The 22564-nt window shown below is 35.7% G+C and overlaps 1 protein-coding gene across 3 annotated transcripts in view; it reads left to right on the forward strand.

The window, feature by feature from the left end:
- PTPN4 (protein tyrosine phosphatase, non-receptor type 4) overlaps nucleotides 1–22564 on the forward strand; it is a 235644-nt gene that overhangs the window by 23020 nt on the left and 190060 nt on the right. The gene's annotated exons all lie outside the window — the stretch shown is intronic.

The raw sequence follows: 22564 nt of genomic DNA on the forward strand, positions 1-22564 counted from the left end.
TCTGATTACCCCCTCCCCCAGTCGACCTTCCCCTCTTATCATCCCCCTGCTCTCTTGTCCCCTTCCTCCCTATTTTCCTGTAGGGGAAGATAGATTTCCATACCTAATTGAGTGTGTATGTTATTCCCTCCTTAAGCCAAATCCTATGAGAATAAGATTCATTCATTCCTTCTCACCTTCCCCTGTTTCCCCTCCACTGTAAAAGCCCTTTCTCCTTCTCCCAGTATAATCCTCTCTCACCCCTTAATTTTATTCTTCAGCTATCATCTCTTCATCTTCAACTCACTCTGTGCCCTCTATGTATCTATATATACATAAAATTTTTTTCCCCTCCAACTACCCTAATACTGACAAAGGTCTCATGAGTTACAAATATCATCTTTCCATGTAGGAATGTAAACAGTTCATCCTTAATAAGTCCCTTATGATTTCTCTTTCCTATTTACCTCTTCATGCTTCTTTTGAGTCTTGTATTTGAAAGTCAAATTTTCTATTTAGCTCTGGTCTTTTCATAGAATGCTTGAAAGTCCTCTATTTCATTGAACGTCCATTTTTTTCCTCTGAAGGATTATACTCAGTTTTGCTGGGTATGTGATTCTTGGTTGTAATCCTATCTCCTTTGCCCTTTGGAATATTATATTCCAAACCCTCTGGTCCCTTAATGTAGAAGCTGCTAAATCTTGTGTTATCCAGATTGTGTTTCCACAATACTTGAATTGTTTCTTTCTGGCTGCTTGCAATATTTTCTTCTTGACCTGGGAACTCTGGAATTTGGCTACAATATTCCTAGCAGTTTTCCTTTGGGGATGTGTTTCAGGAGGTGATCAGTGGATTCTTTCAGTTTCTATTTTGCTTTCTGGTTCAAGGGTGAGGTGTTTACTCCGTTCCTGGCCTGTGCTTTGGTCTATGAGTGACCACAAGCACTCTTTTCTGCCTTGGAACTATGAGGATGATTCCCTCTCCTCTGCCACTACATGCTGTACCACATCAGCACTCTGCCTAGCCTCAGGACCACCACCCAGCACTGAAACCCAGATCCAAGCACAGACAAAGCAAGAGATTCCTTCCTCACCACCAGCAAAGAGATCCCTGCAGTCCTCCTCTGATCAGCCGCTGGATTCCCCCTCTGTCTATGGGTTAAGCTCCAGAAGCAGCCACCACCCTGGGGCTGTGCTGGGACTGGGGCTGGGACCGAGCTTCTCTCTCACTCGAGGTCACAGGCTTTTCCTACTGACCTTCTAAGTTGTCTTTGTCATTTGTGGGTTGAGAAGTCTGGAAACCACCATAGCTGCCCGTCATTCAGTCCCCTGAGGCCTGCTCCAGGTTTGCTGAGGCTTGGTCTTTGCCTGTATGCCCACACTGAACTGTGTTCCTCTCCCAGCCGGGAGCAATAGACCTTTATAATCAACCATCCAGGTTGTCTTGGGTTGGAATTTGTTTCACTCTGTCTTTTTGTGGGTTTTGCTGCTCTAGAATTTTTTTAGAGCCATTTTTTTACAGGTATTTGGAGGAGTTTGGGGGAGAGCTCAAGCAAGTCACTGCTTTTACTCCATTTTGGCTCCAACCACCTTTTTTTTTTATCATTAATTCTCTCCAGATCTCTTTCCCCCAACCCATTGAGAAGGCAAGAAAAACAAAATCCAATACAAATACTTAGTTATGCAAAACAAATCCCATATTAGCCATCCCCAGTGCCCCCCAAAAAGAAAGAAAAGAAAAGATGCTTGACTACACTCCGAATTCATCAGCTCTCTTTTTGGAGGTGGATAGCTTGTTTTATCATGAGTCCTTTGGAATTATGGATGATCACTGTGTCTATCAGAGTTTCTAACTAAGTCTTTCTCAGTTGATTATCTTTATGTTATTCTTGTTATTATATAAGTTGTCCTGGTTCTGCTTACTTCACTTGGCATTAGTTCATACAAGTACTTTTCAGGTTTTTCTGAAACCTTCCCCTTCATCATTTCTTACTATATAGTAGTGTTCCATTACATTCATATTTTTCTTGTTCAGTTGTTTCTATCATGTCCATTTCTTTGTGACCCCATTTGGGGTTTTCTTGGCAAGGATACTGGAGTGGCTTACCATTTCCTTCTCCAGCTCATTTTTATGGATGAGAAAACAGGCGAAGATTGAAGGCCAGATTGAAACCAGGGAAGATGAGTCTTCCTGACTCCAGGCCCAGCGCTCTATCAACTGCACCACTTCAGCCTCCAATTAATGGGCATCTTCTCAGTTTACAATTCTTTACCCCCACAAAAATAACTATTATAAATATTTTTGTATGCATAAGTTCTTTTCCTCTTTCTTTGATCTCTTTAAGTTATAGACCTAGTAGTGGTATTGCTGGGTAAAAGGGTATGCAAAATTTAGCTATTTGGGCACAGTTTCAAATTACTTTTCAGAATGGTTGGACCTTTTAATTTGCTTATGTAACCTTTTATATCTAGGTTTTCTATCTATTTGGAGCTCATATTGTGTCAGATTTTTTTCCAGTGTGCCTTGCAGTTTTTGTCATCTAGTAAAGATTTACTCCAATAACCGGGGTCTTTGGGTTTATTGAACTATGCTACCCTGTTTGCTTTTGTATGTTGTATACTATTCCACTAATTAACCTCTCTCCTTTTTAACTAGTACCAAATTGTTTTAGTTATTACTAGTTTGAACCAGGAACTCTATGAATACAATTACAAAACACTTTTTACAGAAAGTCAGATCTAAAATATTGGAGAAATATTAATTGCTCATAGGTTGGCCAACCCAGTTTAATGAAAATGACGATTCTCCCTGTTTTACTTATTTAATGCCATACCAGCCAAATTACCAAGAAATTCTTTTATAAAACTAGAAAAATAATAACAAAATTTATCTGGAAGGACAAAAGGTCAAGAATATCAAGGGAATCAATTTTTTAAAATGTGAAGGAAGGTGGACTTAGCAGTACCAGATCTCAAACTGGATTATAAAGCAGTAATCATCAAAACAGGCTGGTACTGGCTAAAAAAAAAAAAGAGTGGTGGATCAGTGGAATAGATTAGGTACACAAGACCGTAGTTAAATTAGTGTTTGATTAATCCAAAATCCAAGTGTTTGGGACGAAAACTCACTGGTTGACAAAACTTGCTAGGAAAACTGGAAAGCAGTTTGGCAGAAACTAGGTATAAATCAACATATCGAACCTTATACCAGAAAAAAAAGGTCAAAATGGGTACATGATTTAGACATAAAGGGTTAAGAGATATAATGAAAATGTTTGTTCTCATAAATTTGGAGCAAACAGCTAGAAGTTAGTTAAGTAGAATAAAAGATTCCATTAAATTGAAACAACTGCTAAAAGTAACTAAGTAAAATGGGATAAAGCTGGTCTTATCTTGTTTTGCTGATGGAAGTTAGTAAGTAGGACAAATAGTTAAGCTTTGCTTAGAGTGTGTATGCTTTAATAGGTTTATAAATATTAGCTTCTCCACCTCCAGGAGGGGCTAAGACACCATTTTCTGAATTTTATATGTCAGATCTATGGATAAGGGAAAAATTTATGACCAAACAAGAGATAGACAGTACTGCGGGATATAAAATGGATAATTTTGATTGCATTAGATTAAAAAGGTTTTGTGCAGGCAAACCAATATAGTTAAGATTAAAAGGAAAGCAGTAATGGGGGAAAATGTTTACAGCAAATTTCACTGATAACAGCCTCATTTCTCAAATATATAGAGAACTGAGTCAAATTTATAAGAATATAAATCATTCCCCAATTGATAAATGGGAAATTTACAGAAGAAATCAAAGCTATGTGTAGTCATATGAAAAAAATGTTCTGAATCACTATTGATTAGAGAAATGCAAATTTAAAAAACTCTGAGGTACCACCTCACACCTATCAGATTGGCTAGTGTGACAGCAAAGGAAAATGACAAATATTGGATGAAATGTGGAAAAATTGGGACACTAATGCATTATTGGTGAAGTTGTGAACTGATCCAGCCAGGTTGAAGAGCAATTTGGAAGTACAGTTATCCAAACTTTTACATTGCAACTTTCCCCATTGGGGTTTCAGTATATCATGGGGTTAGCATAAGAAATCAAATGGCAGTTTTTTGGGAGTTTTGCAGAAGCTGCAGACAACAAAACATTTACAGACTTAGAAGTGCATATAATATATGTATAGTGTTGTATAATATCAACCCAGATTTTACAATAAGAATTGTAAACACCCCATAAAAGAAAAAGAAAAAATTCAAACTCCTTCTCTGGTACAAAGGGAGGGCCAAAAAAATTTTGCATGGATTTTCCAGATCACGGGAGTGCTGTTCCCCTAACCCCACAATTTGGAAGGAATAACTATGTCCAAAGGGCTACAAAACTGTGCATACCCTTTGACCTGGGCAGCTAGGTGGCAGAGTGGATAGAGTGCCGGTCCTGGAGTCAGGAAGATTTAAATTCATGATTTCAAATCTGGCCTTAGACACTTACTAGCTTTGTGACCCTTTGTTTGCCTAAATTTCTTGTCTGTAAAATTAACTGGAGAAGGAAATGGCAAACCATTCCAGACTTAACAACATACCATTTGACCAAGCAATACCACTGCTAGGTCTGTATCTAAAAGAGATCAAAGAAAAGGTAAAAGGACTTACATGTGCAAAAATAATTGTAGCAGATCTTTTTGTGGTGGCAAAGAAATGGAAATTGAGAGGATGAACATAAATTGAGGAATAGCTGAACAAGTTGTAGTATGTGATTGTGATGGAATACTCTTGTGCTGTAAGAAATGATTGAGCAGGGTAGTTTCAGAAAAAGTTGAGAAGACTTTTATGAACTGATGCGAAATGAAGTAGGCAGAATGAGAATATTGTACACAGTAGAATGAGGAGAATATTGTACACAGTAACAGCAATATTTGTATGATCAATTATGAATGATTTAGTTCTTCTCAGCAATACAGTGATCTGAGACAGCTCTGAAGAACTTATGATGAAAAATGCTATTTACCTCCATTGAAAGAAATGATGGAGTCTGAATGCAAATGGAAACATACTTTTTAAGATTACTTTTTCTTTTTATTCTGTCTGTGTTTTCATTTGCAGTATGGCTAATATGAAAGCGTTTTGCATAACTTCACATATATAATCTGTGTCAAATTACTTGTCCTCTTAGAGGGGAGAGGAGAATTAGGGAAGGAGAGCATTTGGAACTCAAAATAAAAAAAAGAATGTTAAAAACTTTTCTGTAGGTGATTGAGAAATAAAATAAATGTTTAGAGGGGAAAGAAAAAATTTGTAGTACAGTTTGCGATCTGGTGATCATAGACCCCCTTGGAATTTTTTATCTTTTGTCCCTCTTTATGAATTTTGGAGTTTTTTCTAGCTCTATAAACTGTTCATTTGGTAATTTGATTGCTGTAGCATTTAATAAGTAAATCAATTTAGGTACTATAATTTTTATCATAGTGGTTCAACCTACCAATGAGCAATTACTATTTTTCCAGTTATTTAGTTATCTTTTTTCTGCAAAAAGTATTTTATAGTTCAAATCATATAGTTCCTGGGTAAAATTTTATAGATATACTTCAAAATATTTTATCGCTTCTGTAGTTATTTTTAGGTGGAATTTCACTTTCCTACTGGGTTTTGTAAGTAATGATGTAGGAATGCTGACGTTCTATATGTATTTATTTTACATCCTGCAACTTTCCTGAAGTTATTATTTCACTTAATTTTATCTGCAGAAACCATTAGTTTTATTTTCTCTTTGCCTATTCTTTTTTCTTCAATTTCTTTTTCTTGTTTTATTAAAGTTGGCGTTTCTAGTACCATGTTAAATAATAGTGGTCATAATGGGCATCCTTACTTTAACCTTGATTTTTTCAAAAGGCATCTAACTTTTCTCTAATAAATATATGTAATGCTTGCTCTTGGATTTAAATAGATATTATTTGCTATATTAAGGAAAAGTCCCTTTAGTCCTATGATTTCTGGAGTTTTTCATAGAAATGGGTGTTGGATTTTGTTTAAAATCTTTTCAGAATCTATTGAAATATTATGTGGGTTTTCTTATTTATATTAACACAGTTTATGTTTACAGTCTTCCTTATGTTGAACCAAGTATCAGTTGCAGGTATAATGAAGTCAACCATGTCATAGAGTATAATCTTTCATTAAGCCTACTTAGTAACATTAAAAAAAACATTACTAACCACAAAAAACTTTTGAGTCAATGTTCATTAGGGATATTAGGCTGTATTTTTCTTCCTCTGTTTTGTCTATCTGTGGTTTAGGTATCAAGAACATATTTATGTTATGTTAAGAGATTGAAATAGTACTTTATTTTCTTATTACTAGAAGCAATTTATAGCATTTTGAATTAATTGCTTTTTAAAGTCAGTCAGTAAGCATTTATTAAGCTTTTACTATGTGCCATGAACAATAAACTTGTAAATCCTTCTAGTTCTGTAGTTTTTTTCCTGTGGGAGTTTTTGTCTTGTTCAGTTTCTCTTTCTAGGATTAGGGTTATTTAATCATCTTTATCCTTTGTTTATCTGGGTATTTTATTTTTTGTAAATATTCATATATTTCCTGTTTATCAGTTTTGTTTGTTAATTTCCTCAAGGGTGAATTTTCTTTTTTCCTTTTTGATATGAACTATTTGGTTTTCCTCTCCATCTTAAAAATCATATTAGCTAACTTTTTATTTTATTAGTTTATTTTTAAAGCTCCCAATTTTATTATCCATCTAGTAGCCTCTTTGCTTTCAATTATATATTAAGCTCTTTAATTTTCAGAATTTCTTTATTTGAGGATTTTTTATTTGTTCATGTTTTCTTAATAGTATGTCTAATTTCTTTGATTTGTTCTTTCTGTCTTTTTTGTAGGGTTGAGAAGAGAGTTTAATTAATGATTATTTAAGTGAATTGAAATCTTTTGTCAGTTAATTCTGCCTTCAGAAAGGATCTTTAGATTTGCTGGAAAGCTCTCAGAACCAACCTTAATCTCTTGGTTTTAGGTGGGGGAGGGCATGTGTGTGTGTGTGTGTGTTTGTGTGTTTGTGTGTGTGTGTGTCTCCATGTGTCTTTGTGTTCTTGATTAACAGCTTTCTGTTCAGTTGTTTTAGCTGTGAGTATGGTATGCCTTGGAAACTTGAATTTTAGGTTTTTTCTTGTTATGACTACATTTTTTTTTCTGATTCCAGAGTATTATTATTTTGGGGAAATTTTCTTGAATTATTTCTTCAGGTCATTATCTTTATCATTGCTAATTTCAGGAGCTAATTGTTATGAACTTTGGTCTTCTGTATCTATCTTCAAGTTTGGTTACTTTGTCTTGCTCTGCTACCTGTTGACTTTCTTGGTCTGGTTAAATTATTGCCTTGGAATAATGTCACTTTGTTTTCATTGTCTGTTTTTTGTTCTACTGAGTCATGGTTCATTTTTGCAATTTCTACCATTATTTTCCTTGGGACTATATTAATTTCAGTATAATTTCCCCTTATTTCCTTAAGTGTTTGACTGAAATCATGTCGTTTTTCCCCAGTATCTAATATCTGAATGGATTGATTTGTTAGCAATTCTTGAGTTGCTTTCAGTGCTACTTCAGTAGGAGTAAGGCAAGTTTTGGATTGAGATAAATATATATTTTTACATATGGATCCTTTCCCTCTTTGAGATTAAGTTTTGCTTGTAGAGAGAGCATACTTTCATTTAATGTTACTACTTTTTGCTTTTTTCCCCTAGATTATCTTTTACTTCCATGATTTGCATTCCCTATTTCTTTTCTTTCTTTGGTGAGACTTGCCACCATGGATTGAAGTTTTCTATTTTGCCAGTTATTCCTGCTATGCAGGCCATAAATTTTGCTCACACAATCGCATTTCTCTTTTAAACCACTCAGGAAAAATGTGCCATGGTTCCTTACTTTCCTCAATGTCTACAATGTTTTCTGTCTCATCAGGTATTAAATAATTTTCCTTTATCTTGCGGTACTTATTCTTTGATCCCTGAACTCTTTTACTAGATCAGGAGGCCATATTTCTTTTTACTGTTAATGTCTTCGCTGTCACCTTATTTGCTTATGCCTACATCTTTTTTTTTCTTCCTCCCCAACCCCCCTTGATTGTCTTTATTTTCCCATATTGCTTACTTTTTGACTCCCTCCTTCCTATCATTGTGTCTCAGCTTCCTCCCATATCACAGGTTTCTTTCCCAAGTTAATTCTGGGAAGACATAACTGGCCCTAGCTGCATGTGGGACTTTTTCCCGCAGATTCATAGCAGTGATTACCTCCCAGTACTTTCCCCTAGTGTGTTCTCTCTCTTATTCAGGCCTCTGGCCCAGCTGCATAGAATGGGCTGCCTCAGTATAATCACAGCCTGAGCACATTTCTGTCCCTTGGAGTTTGGTTTATGTGGCACTGGGACAAGGAATATTGGGGTATTAAGGTTGAGCTCTATTACAAGATCAGATACATGTCCTGCTCTGTTTCTCTACCTTCCTTCAGGGTTCTGTTCAAGTATATGAGGCTATTGCAGCCTGAGTAGATTTCTTTAGTTGGAGAAGAGGATGAGGGGGTAGAGCTGAATTCTTTTGAAAGTCTGTGGGACTTGTTCAGCCGTCCTCTGGGGACTGTGGTGGGCAATGGGAGAGAGGGTACTGAGTGAGCTCTTGTTCAATGTTAGGGAATATTGGCCTTCTCTGTTATGAGTTCATCAAAATTTTAATGTATTGGGCTCAGTGGCCTAGACTTGTGGAAACAATTGAATTTGCTTTACCTTTGATGCAGAGGTTTACCTCATTGGAGAGGTTGGAGAGGTCGAGAGCGTGGGAGAAAATGTCTCCAACTTGTTGGTTACATGATCCCATTTGATATCTGTGTGTGTTCAACCCTCCTTTGTACATTTGAGTGAAGGTTATTTGATGGCCATTCCATCCTCCATGTTTGTATACTTAATGACTCACATACTTTTATGTAATTATGTAATTAATTATAAGAAATAGCAGTTTCATCCCTCTTCTTCTTTCTATACTAGTGTATTCTATTCTTTTTACACCTCTTTTTTCTCTTTCTACCCTCTTAAAACCCTAAGAACTAAATCAGTCCATTCCCAGGTTTTCTGTTTTTCTTAATTAATTCTGAATATCCTTCTAAGATATTAAGATTCTGAAAGGATACTTGTTTCTTCTCCCCTGTTAGAATGTAAGCACTACATCATCATACAACTCCTTAATTTATATTTTTAGGTTTCTCTGGACTTTTGTGTTTGTATTTCAAAGTTCCTATTCAGCTCTCTCTCTCTCTCTCTCATCAGAGAAGCTTTAAAGATCCATTTTTACCATTGTGGAATTATGCTCAGTTTTGCAGAGTAAATTATTCTGAGTTGTAAGCCTGTGTCTTTTGGCTTTTGCAATACCGTCCTCCAAGATTCCTCTTATTACAGAAATTGCCAGATCTTAAGTGTGATCCTCCTGTAGAAATAGGGTTTTACAGTCTGGAGCTCTTAGATGATACAATTAATTATATAAAAGGAGAAGGAATGACAAAATATTAGATATTGTAAGTAGGGATCAAAGGATTCAAGGGATGGAAGAAATTCTTAGGGAAGTTTGTGTAAGGTAAAGTTGTAAATTGTTCTTAAGAAAATTAAGGACTAATATTCCCAGCATATGCTATGCTGCCCTAAGTCTTGTTTTTGTTAAAAGTTTTCAGTGTGGTTCACTTTTTTAAATGAAAGAATGAACCTTTTTTCAAGTCACTGGGAAAATGAATTCTCTGAGGTGGGCCTACATAAAATCATCACTATAATAATTCTGATTATACACGTCTGGATTGGAGCTTTAAAACTTTTGAAGGCTTTCACTTCATAGACATTTCCTTCATAGGCAGCTTCACTGAATTCGGTCTCCCCTGTAAAGCAAAGGATATTTACTTACTTCTGATTAATCCTTTTCCTGTAAAGTAGATTAAGATCCATTGAGTTAGATATGCTACTGTAGAAGTCATTAAAGATGAGATAATGCCTGTTAGGATAAACTTTTTAGCCTAATATAGTTTTTGCTTTGCTATATTAACATAATTTAAGAATTTATATAAGTATAAAGGCACTCTTAACATTTTCTTTCCTTTCCAATGTTTTGTTGGCTTTTGATAAGACTTTAGAAACATTGCTGAACTCTTTATTTTCTTATGCAGGTTCCCTACAGCAATTTTTGCATTTGTCTAGCTTCTCTCCCTCCCCCCACCCCATTCTGCCAGCTTTCTACTTCTCTTCTGCTCTCTTCTTTTACCAGCCCCGCAAGTCATCCCCCCAAAAAAATTTTTTTTAATTGCTGACTTTTGATTTTATGTTACGCTCATTTCTTGACTATGCCCTCTGCTTAATTGAATCTTTCCTTGGTAACAAAGAAACAGACAAAAATAGTCATCTGCAACATTCTACATTTGTAATCACCTATATAGAAGAGTAAACAGTTCATTTTCTATTCTCTAACACTTGAATCTGTGATCATAATTTATCAGAGTTCAGCTGCCATTTACTTTTCTTTTTATTTAATCATTGTTTTGAGCAGTGAATTTGAAAAGTCAGGAAGATCTGGTGTTCTAGGCTTAGGTTTGATACTGGAATGAAGAGAAACATTTATGGGTCATACAACAGATAATAAAAGGAGATTGACTTAGCCTTAGTAGGAAAAGGCAATTGGACAAAGATATACATTGGTGACACAAATAGTTGATTCAGTTGAGTGAAGCTCTCCAGTCTCTGATATGCCCATGGTGGTCTGTCAGTCTGTCAGATGTCAGAATAAGGTTGAAGCCCTCATAGTTGTTTTGTACTCAGATGAATAGGAAGTGATATAAACTGCTTCTGCCCTTAATATCCTGAGCCAATCAAATCTCACAGACTGTTTCAATACCCTTTAAGGAAAAACTGGATTAATTTGTGTGAGGGAATTAAGATATTGTCCCCACCACACCTGTGATTAAATTCTGTCTCAGATAGTTGCAGGATCCTAGGCAAGTCACTTAAACTCTCTCATATTCAATTTGTTTAGTCATTTTCTGTCATGTCTGCCTCTTCATGACCCCTTTTGTAGTTTTCTTGGCAAAGATAATGGAGTGATTTGTTGTTTTCTTCTCCAGCTAATATTAGCGGTGAGGAAACTGAGGCAAACAGGATTAGGTAACTTGCCCAGATTTATACAGTGGCCTAGCACTCTATGCACTGTGCCACCTAGCAACCCCAGATTAAATTTACGTATTTGAAAAATAGTGATTAACATTTCCTTCCTCAATTGGTGATAAATCAAAGAAATAATATGAATAGGTACAGCTAGGAGGCCCAGTGGATAGAGCACCATCCCTGGAGTCAGGAGGACCTAAGTTCAAATCCAGCCTCAGACACTTGACACTTACTAGCTGTGTGATCCTGGGCAAGTCACTTAACCCCATTGCCTAGCCAAAAAAAAAAAAAAGAAATATAAATAATGCACTTTATAAATCTTCAATCAGTTAACAAGCATTTATTTGTTAGGCAGTCAAGTTATAAATACAAAAGTGAGACAATCTCTGCCTTCAAAGAGTGTAAGTGGTGGGTGGCAGGGCTTGGTGTGGTGATGGTATATAGGATTGGGGGTAGAAAAAATGTTCACACATAAGTAACAACAGATGGATATATGTATACACGTACAACATTGGGTAAGACTGCTATGCAACTGTCTGTTATAATTATTACAGTATTCTCCTGGTTCCTCTTACCAGGCCACATAAGTCTTCCCATGTTGTCTGAATTCTTTAGAATTGTTGTTTCCTGTGATACAGTAATATTCCATTATATTCGTATGCCACAATTTTTGGTCACTCATTAGTCAGCAAGTAGTTCACTTTGTTTCCAGTGTTTGCTACCTCTCCCCGGCCCCAAAAAGTGTGCTGTGAATATTTTGATCCATGTGGGGTGCCTTTCTGTCTTTTATCTCCTTGAGGTACATGCCTAGGATTGTAATCAAAGTGGGTCAAAATGTATAAATATTTTAGAGACTTTAAATGCATAATTCCAATAGCATATTAGTGTTCCAGTTTTACCACAATATTGACTATTTATTGTCTTTACCATTTTATGAGTATAAGGTGAAATCTTATAGTTATTTTGATTTGTATTTCTCAGCATTTTTCTAGGAAGGATCATCTTTTGCCCCCACTTAGTAGTATTTTATTTTTTCCAATTACATGTAAAGATAGTTTTCAACATTCACTTTTATAAGATTTTGAGTTCCAAATTTTTTTCCCCTTTCTCCCCTCCCCACTCCCCAAGATGGCAAGCAGTCTGATACAGGTTATACATGTTGGTTGTTGTCCTTCGCTCTGAAAGAGGACCAAAATGACATCACTGTGTTAGAGTCAAGTTACAATGTGTCTGACTTGGCTGATCAGAGCAATACGAGGTTGGAGTACTCCATCACAGTCAAGCACAGATAGTCCATGTGAACATTTGGGATAGATTCTCTAAATTTGCGCATCTCGCATTCCTTTTGAGCTTTGTTCATTTCTGCTCTGTTCATAGAGAACAGCACCTTCTCTAATGAGGGCTCTCCATGCTGGGTGATCCTGTGCCAGCATCTCCCATGTCACACAATCAATTCCAGAGTTCTTCAGAGAGACCTTGAGAGTTGTTGCCCTGTGTGAGTTCTCCATAAAATAGTCTTTTTGCCAAGCATATATTTGGCATTTGAACAACATGGCCAACCCATCAGAGTTGCGATCATATTAAACATATTTCCACATGAGTCATGTTATGGAAGAAGAATCAGAACAAAAGGGAAAAACCATGAGAAAGAAAAAAAAATGAAGATAGTATGCTTCGATCTGCATCCAGACTCCATAGTTCTTTCCCTGGATGTGGATAGCATTTTCCATCATGAATCTTTTGGAATTGTCTTAGATCATTGCATTGCTTAGAAAAGCTAAGTTGATCAAAGTTGATCATTGCACGGTGTTGCTGTTTCTGTGTACAGTGTTTTGGTTCTAAGTATTTCCAGGTTTTTCTGAAATCTGCCTGCTCATCATTTCTAGGGAGCCTCATCCTTCCGAGAATTATGCCTGTTGTGGTTAAAGGAACAGTGGACTAAGAGTTTAAAAAAACATTATTCCTGGCTTTGCCACTAACTAGCTGTGTATCCTTGGTCAAGTCACTTAATTTCTCTGTTCCTTAGATTCTTCTTCATCTCTGGAACTGGGGTAGTAATTCCTGTTTTTCCTACTTTACATGATTGTGATAGCGATCAAAGAATTGCATATGGAATTTTTTGTAAGCTTTTCAAATGCTGTTTAATTTTAAAGTGATATTTTAAGAGAATCCAATTTCTTTTTATAAATATCTAAACCTTTTTAGAAAGTGATTTGTTTATCCCTTCTGTCCTCATAAACTTTATTTGTAGTTAAATAAAAATTATTTTGTGATTACTTGCTTTTTTGGGGATTACTTGTGCCAGTAGTTATTTTCATTAACAAAACTTAATAAGCTAACTTATTTAAAATCATAGCAGTTCTGTCATTTAAACAGTCTAGGAGAGAATCATGTACTCTTTAGACACTTAAAATGTTAATTGATAATGTAAATGTTTGAAGATTATTTTCCCTTTGGGTTTCTTTTAGTTGTTGTTGTAATGATGTGACTGATTCTGTTTGACTAGGTTGCTTCTTCAGAAGTATTATGAGAATTTAGTTTGTACTTTCAGGAAACTGAAAAATTTTAAGTAATAAACTGAGTTGCAGTAAATTATCAAAGAAGCACAAAAAGAATTATTTCAGTTTAGTGAAAAATGAATGAGAGAAAATGTGAATTACATTTGATTTGTAGATTATGAGAGTTGCAGGGGTGATACTTAAAAAGTATTATGTTCATACTTGAAGAAATGAGGAAAAGCTAAAGACCTGTGATTATACCACTTACTTAAACATTTATATGATCACAGAAACATAAGTAATAAAAGATCATTTAAATACAAGGTGATTCTGGGATAGGTTGTATTTTGTTACTATTGTTTTTGGCTTAAGTAGTTTCCAAGAAACTATAAGGTTATTACTAAAAGAAATTTAAGCACTATAAAGATCTCAAAGACTAGCATTTCTTAGATCTATGGATTAGAAAAATATGAGACTTAAACACAGAAAAAACTTGAGGAAGTTTGCCCTTTCATCTTTTTTTGTTGTTTGTTTTGTTCATTTGTGTCTTGACTCCTCATGACCCCATTTTGGGGTTTTCTTGGCAAAGATACTGAAGTGGTTTACCATTTCCTTCTCAAGCTCATTTTACAGATGAAGAAACTGAGGCCAACAAGATTAAGTGACCCAGGGTCACACAGCTAATAAGTATCTGAGGCCAGATTTAAACTTAAGAAGATAAGTCTTCCTGGTTCCAAGTCCACTGTGCTGCCTGTTTATGGTGCCTACGCAGGGTGAAAAATCACAGATACATTTACATTTCTGGGAAATTCTTTAGTAATAACAGGAATACTCTTTTGATGGTTGTAAGAACGAGAGATTCATTATGAATGAAGCATCCAATATGGAGGGACTATCTGGAGTGATGGAACAGAAGTGGATAAATGTGGGATGAGTTCTAGAAACAGTTCATACTAATCTGCTTTGAGCATAAGGTCCATGAAAGGAGAGTTGATAAGCCTGGAAAGAGAGGTTGAGGTCAGATTCCTGAGGGTCTTGAATGCCAGGCTAAGAAATTTGGACTTTATTTGTGAGGCAGTAGGAAAGTGGCTGGGACCTTGAAAATTTGTGTTCATGGTCTCTCAGCTAGTATTTCAGAGCCTGAATTGGAACTTAGTTCTTCCTGACTTTAGGGCTAGCTTTTCCTCTACTACACATGACAGTCTTGCCCCAGCTCCCTTACTTGACTTGTCCGACACACTTAACTTCTCTGGGCTTCATCTGTAATATTATCTCAGAAGCCAGGTCCAGTTTTGAATCTATAATTCTGTGAAATTCTGTGCTGAGTCTGAATAAACATTAATTTCAGTTCTTTGCTTTCTCAGATCTCTTGAAGAGAAATGCTTTAATGAATAGATAGCTAGAGTTTATAATTAGTTTGTCAGTTATGGGTCAGAGAATTAGATATGTTGCTAATATTCTTGAGAAGTTTGTTCCCTTAAGTAGTTTTATAATTTTTCCTTGCCCTCTTGTTGATAGTATTGACCTACGTTAGCAAAGCCTTTCCATAGATAATGTGATGCAAGTTAATGCAAAGCTAAACTTTCATCCAGTCTGAGTTATTTCAAATTCTGAACAAGTGGAATCCAAATTAACTTTTATTATAGTTTCAAAGGAAGCCAATATTATGTAAAAATTTACATGTAAAAGCAAGCACTGTATCCTTAGAACTGATTATAAGATAGTTGAGAGACACTGGTTTCTAACCTGAAAAGAACAGGTGCAATCTTCTTTTTAATATTGTTTACGTAGTTATTTTGTTTATATAATTTTAATAACAAAAAATACTTTCCTACCATTTTAGATGCTAATTATTTTTTAATTGAGTGTTTGTGAGATTTCTATTAATGCTAGGTATTTGAAGGATGTTTATGACATAATTTTCAAAACTACATAAATATTCCCACAGTTAGGCAAGAATTACATATTTTCACATATAAATACAAAGCAACATAACAGTTTGGGGGCAGGGGTGGGAATGTTGTGTTCTGACAATCATTTGCCTGTTAATTTTTAATGTCCTCTTTTCTTGTTTTTTAGCTATTTTAGTTTTGTATGAAGATTGCATTTGTAGGATGGCCAAGCTTAGTTTCCCCTGATCTCTTAACAGTGAACTTTCATTTGACTTGTAATCTACGAAACATAAACATGGAATAAAACAGATGGATTTCATTCAGCACAAGTTTCATCCAAGTATGTGGTTATCCAAGTGTGTGATTTGGCCAGCTACCTAGACTTTACAATATGAAATGATTCTAGCAAAAAAACTTATCAGTGAAGATGTTATCTGGTTGGTTGGTTGTTTTTTGGCCAGATTTTTGAGGAAGACACAGTAGTTTAAAAAATTCTCTTATTAGTGATTTTTAGTTTCAAAATAAATGTTTATTCTTTAAAATGAACTTTTATATTTTTTTCAATTAATGAAAATCTACCTTATCTCCCCATCTCCCCCACTGTAAAAGGAAGAAAAACAAAATGTAACAAATATGCGTACTCAGGCAAAACAAATTCCTATATGGACCATGTCCAAAAAATGACTTAACTGTACATGTTTAATATGTCCCCCGTTTGTCAGGACATGAGTAACTTGTTCATAATGAATCCTCTTGAGTCAGGATCAGTGCATTGACTAGAGTACTTAAGCCTTCAAAGCTACATGTCTTTATAGTATTGTTATATAAATTGTTCTCCTGGTTCTGTTCACTTCACTTCAGTTAAGTCTTCCAGACTTATGAAGTCTCCACTTCATAATCTTACAGCACAGTAGTAATTGATGGTCCCTTCCTTAGTTTCTATTTCTTTGCCGTCACAAAAAGAGCCACTATAAATATTTTTCTTTGTGGGGCTCCTTTTCCTCTTCTTTTGATCCATTTGGGGTATAGACCTTGTAAAGGTATCTCTGGGTCAAAGGGTGGGTATGCAGTTAATAACTTTTGGGGTATAGTTCCAAAGTGCTTTCCAGAATGACTGAACCAGATCATAGCACCACTGATAAATAGTTCATTTACATGCCTGTTTTTCTACAGTCCATCAGTTATTTTCCCTTTTTGTCAACTTTTCCAATCTCATAGGTATGAGGAAGAAACTCAGAGTTGCTTTAATTTGTAATTATCTAATTATTAATGATGTGGAGTATTTTTAATATGGCTATTGATAGCTTGAATTTCTTCCTTTGAGAACTACCTGTTTGTATGCTTTGACCATTAAATAATTGAGGATTGGGCCTTATTCTTAGAAATTTGAATCAACTATTTCATTTCTTTTTATCTTAGAATGGAAACCTTTATCAGAAAAAACTTGCAAAGATTTTTTTTTTTGGCAAAGATTTTTCTTACCTACTTCTTTTCTAATTTTAAATATACTCATTTTGTTTACGCAAACTTTTTTATTTCATTTAATCACAATTGTCCATTTTACCTTCTTTGATCCTTTCTGTCTCTTGTTAAGTCATACTCTTCTCCTTTTGATGGATTTGATAAGTAATTTCTTACATGCTCCTCTAATTTGTTTCTGATGTCCTCCTGCCTAAGTCAGTAGCTCATTGGTAGCTTATTTTGGCATATGTGGTGTGTATAGTTGGTTCATACGTAGCTTCTGTCAGAATGCATTTCAGTTTTCTTAGCAGTTTTTGTTAAATAGTGAGCTGTTATTCAATAACTGGGATCTTTGTGTTTATCAAACACTAAGTTACTGTGCTCATTTACTTATGTATATTATGCTGTATAATCTGTTCCACTGATTAACCTATTTCTTATCCAGTAACAAATTGTTTAGATGATTACTGCTTTCTAAGTATAGTATGAGATGTATACTTACTATGCTGCCTTCCTTCCCACTTTTTTTCCCATTATTTTCCCTTAAGATTCTTGACCTTTCGTTCCTCCAGATGAATTTTGTTAATATTTATTCCAATTCTATAAAATGATCTTTTAGTAGATTGATTTTTATGACACTGAATAAATAATTTAGGCAGTTTTATAATTTTTTATTATATTGGCTCAACTAACAAGGAGCAATTAATATTTCTCAAATTATTTACATTTATCTTTACTTGAAAATAGAATGTTTTGTAATTGCATTCATATAGTTCCTGTTTGTATGTTTTGTCAGGTAGATTCCCAAGTATTTTATACTGCCCATGACTACTTTAAATGGAATTTTTCTTTTTCTGTCTCTTCCTGCTGGATTTTGTTAGTAATTTTCAGAAATTCTCATAATTTATGTGTTTATTTTGTATCCTACAAGATTGCTGGGTTTTAATTTTTTTTATTAATTTATTTTTAGTTTTCAGTAGTCACTTCCATAAGCTTTTGAGTTTTAAATTTTCTCCCACTTCCTCGCCCAAGATGGTATGTAATCTGATGTAGGCTATACATATAAATTCCTATTAAACATATTCTCACATTTCTCATATTGTAAAGAAGAATTAGAACCAATAGAAGGAACCACAAGAAAGAGGAAACAAAATAAAACAGAAGAAAAAAAAGAGCAAATTTTATGCTTTGATCTGCATTCAAACTCCGTAGTTCTTTCTCTGGATGTGGATAGCATTTTCCATCATGAAACTTTTGGAGATGTCTTAGATTCTTGCTATCAAAGTTAGTCATCACACAACATGACTATTACTGTGTACAATGTTCTCCTGGTTCTGCTCACTTCATTCAGCATCACTCCATATAAGTCTTCCAGGTTTTCCTGAAGTCCTCTGAGTTTTAATTGTTTCATTTAATTTTTTAGTATACTGTCTAGAGTTCTCTAAGTAAATCATCATGTCATAAGCAAATGCTGTTATTACATTTGCTCTTTGCTACTTATTCCCTCAATTTCTTGTTCTTATTGCTATAAGCTGGCATTTCTAAAACTGTATCAAACAGTAATATGATAATGGACATCCTTTACCTCATTGCAATTGTGTTATTGCAAAAGACTTCTGCTCAATTAGAAGCAAAATTAAGGTTAGATAGAGGTTAGAAATAGAATTAGGCCCTGACTTAGGAACTAAAATAGAATAGGATTGGAGTTGCATAATTGGGTTAGAAACAAAATTAGGGGTTAGATATGGGAAATTAGGATTGGAGTTAGGGTTTGATAAGTAGATGCTACTTATGATATTTAGGAAAAAGTAAACTTAATCCTATGTTTCCTAGTGTTTTTAACAATCATGGTTATTGTATCTTTTAGAACATTTTGAGGGGGGCGTAGCCAAGAAGGTGGAGTGAAAGCAGTGGCTTGCTTGAGTTCTCCCCCAAACCCCTCCAAATACCTGTAAAAAAAATGGCTCTAAACAAATTATAAAGCAGCAGAATCCACAAAAAGACAGAGTGAAACAAATTTCCAGCCCAAGGCAGGCTGGATGGTTGATTAGAAAGGTTGATTAGATATGGCGCTGGGCGGGTAGAGGAGCATAGTTTGGTGTGGGCGCACAGGCGAAACGGGCCTTAGTGAACCTGGAGCAGGCCTCAGAGAACTGAATCACGGGCAGCTGTGATGGTTTCCAGACCTCTCAACCCACAAACGCCAAAGACAACTTAGAAGGTCAGTGGGAAAGGTCTGTGCCTGCAATGAGAGAGGGAAGCTCGGTCCCAGCCCCAATCCCCCAGCGTGACCACAAGCTGCAGCTACTTCCAGAGCTTCTGGCCCACAAACTTAGGGGAAATCGAGTGGCTGATCAGAGGGGGATTGCAGGGATCTCTTTGTCAGTGCTGAGGCAGAAATCTCTTGCTTTGCCCATGCTTGGATCTGGGTCACAGTTCTGGGTGGTGGTCCTGGGTCGAGGAGGAGTGCTGGCATGATGGAACTTGTAGTGGTGATGGAGAGGAAATCCTCCTCACAGTTCCAAGGCAGAAAAGAGTGCTTGTGGTCACTCATAGACCAGAGCACAGGCCAGGAAAGGAGTAAACACCTCACCCCTTATCATACCACCTTGGAAGAACTGAAAATTTACAGGTCCCTAGACGTATCTCTGAAAACAGCTGCACCAAACCCCTGAAGCTTGGGACAGTAGATTCTCCACACTGGAAGCAGACTCCTACCTTAACAAAGACTTTAAAATTCAAGTAATTGGCTGGGATCATGGGTCAGACCATGGAATCTTTCTTTGGTAACAAAGAAGATAAAAACATATAACCAGAAGGAGACAACAAAGTCAAAGCTCCTACATCTTAACCCTCCAAGAAAAATATGAATCAGTCTCAGGCCATGGAATAGCTCAAAAAGGATTTTGAGAAACAAGTAAGAGAAGTAGGGGAAAAACTGGGAAGAGAAATGAGAGTGGTGCAAGAAAATCATGAAAAACAAGTCAGCAGCTTGCTAACAGAGATCCAAAAAAATACTAAAGAAAATAATACCTTAAAAAATAGCCTAACCCACATGGCAAAATAGGTCCAAAAAGCCAATGAGGAGAAGAACTCCTTAAAAAGCAGAATTGACCAAATGGAAAAGGAAGTCCAAAGGCTCACTGAAGAAAATACTTCCTTAAAAATTAGAATAGAGCAATTGGAAGCTAGTGACTGTGAGAAATCAAGACACTGTAAAACAAATTCAAAAGAATGGAAAAAATAGAAGACAATGTGAAATATCTCATTGGAAAAACAATTGACCTGGAAAATAGATCCAGGAGAGAGAATTTAAAAATTGTTGGACTATCTGAAAGCCATGATCAAAAAAAGAGCCTAGACATCATCTTTCAAGAAGTTATCAAGGGGGCGGTTAGGTGGCACAGTGGATAGAGCACTGGCTCTGAAGTCAGGGGGACCGGAGTTCAAATCCGGCCTCAGACCAAACACTTGACACGTACTAGCTGTGTGACCTTGGGCAAGTCACTTAACCCCTATTGCCTCACACACACACACACACACACACACACACACACACACACAAAGTTATCAAGGAAAACTGCCCTGATATTTTAGAACCAGAGGGCAAAATAGAAATTGAAAGAATCCACCGATCACCTCCTGAAAGAGATCCCCAAAGGAAAACTCATAGGAATATTATAGCCAAATTTCAGAGTTCCCAGGTCAAGGAGAAAATATTGCACGCAGCTAGAAAGAAACAGTTCAAGTATTGTGGAAACACAATCAGGATAGCACAAGATTTAGCATCTTCTACATTAAGGGACCGCAGGGAATGGAATATAATATTCCAGAGGTCAAAGGATATAGGATTACAAGCCAGAATCACCTGTCCAGCAAAATTGAGTGTAATCCTTCAGGGGAAAAAGTTGTCATTCAGTGAAATAGAGGACTTTCAAGCCTTCTTGATGAAAAGACCACAGTTGAATAGAAAATTTGATTTTCAAATACAAGACTCAAGTGGAACATGAAGAGGTAAACAGAAAAGAGAAATCATAAGAGACTTATTAAGGTTGAACTGTTGACATTCCTGCATGGAAAGATAATATTTATAACTCATGAGACTTTTGTCAGTATTCGGGTAGTTGGAGGGAAAAAGTTATATGTGTGTACATATATAGATACATAGATAGAGGGCCCAGAGTGAGTTCAAGTTGAAGGGGTGATAGCTGGAGAATAGAATTAAGGGGTGACAGAGGATTATACTGGGAGAAGGAGAAAGGGAGAGGTAGAATGGGGTAAATTGTCTCACATAAAATAGACAAAAAAAGACTTTTACAGTGGAGGGGAAGTGGGGGAAGGTGAGAGGGAATGAGTGAATCTTATTATCATTGGATTTAGCTTAAGGAGGGAATAAAATAAACACTCAATTGGGTATGGAAATCTATCTTCCCCTACAGGAAAATAGGGGGAGAAGGGGACAAGAGAGCAGGGAGATGATAGAGGGGAGGGCATATTGGGGGAGAGGGTAAGCAAACACCTCTGAGGAGGGATAGGGTCAAAAGAGAGAATAGAATAAATGGAAGGCAGTCTAGGATGAACAGAAATATAGTTAGTTTTTCACAATGTGACTACTATGGAAGTGTTTTCATAACTACACATGTATAATCTGTATTGAGTTGCTTGCCTCTTCAATGAGGGTGGGTGGGGAGGGAGGGAGAAAATTTGGAACCCAAAGTTTTAAAAACAAATGTTAAAAATTGTTTTCACATGCAACTGGGAAATATGATATACAGGCAATGCAGTATAGAAATCTATCCTGCCCTATAAGAAAATAGAAGGGGAAGGGGATAAGAGAAGGAGCAGAGAGAGAGAAGGGAGGGCAGATTAGGGGAAAGGGTGTTCAGAATGCATGCCATCTTGGGGTGAGGGGAGGGGCTCAATGGGGAGAAAATTTGGAACTCAAAATTGTGGAGGTGAATGTTGAAAACTAAAAATTAATACATTAAAAAAATCTTTTATGTTGATATAGTCATATTAATATTACCAGTATGCTCATTTATGTTTATGGTTTTCCTATATTGAACCAACCCTGAATTTCTGGTATAAATTTTAACTTAGTTATGGTATGTGTAATCTTTGTTATATGTTGGAATAGTCTCCTTGTTAATACTTCTTAAAAAAAAATTTTCATTGATACCCATTAGGGCTATCATTCTATAGAGTTTTCTTTCTCTGTTTTAATTTTCCCTAATTTTAATTTAATTTGTTTTTTAATTTAGATATCAAGACTATATTAGAATCATAAAAGCAATTGGTAGGCTTCCTTATTTTCCTGTTTTTTCAAACAACTTATTTTAGAAAATTTTTCCTTAAATGTTAGAATTTATTTGTAAATCCTTTTGTTCCTGGGATCTTTTTCTTTGGCACCTCATTTATTGCTTATTCAGTTTTTTCCCCTGAGATTCCATTATTAAAGTTCTCTATTTCTTGTGCTGCTAATCTGAAAGCATTTTATATTTTTGTAGGCATCCATTTCATTTAGATTTTAAGTTTTATTGGCACATA

Source organism: Vombatus ursinus, unplaced genomic scaffold, assembly GCF_900497805.2.
Source record: "Vombatus ursinus unplaced genomic scaffold, bare-nosed wombat genome assembly UNPS02010548.1, whole genome shotgun sequence".
NCBI lineage: Eukaryota > Metazoa > Chordata > Mammalia > Diprotodontia > Vombatidae > Vombatus > Vombatus ursinus.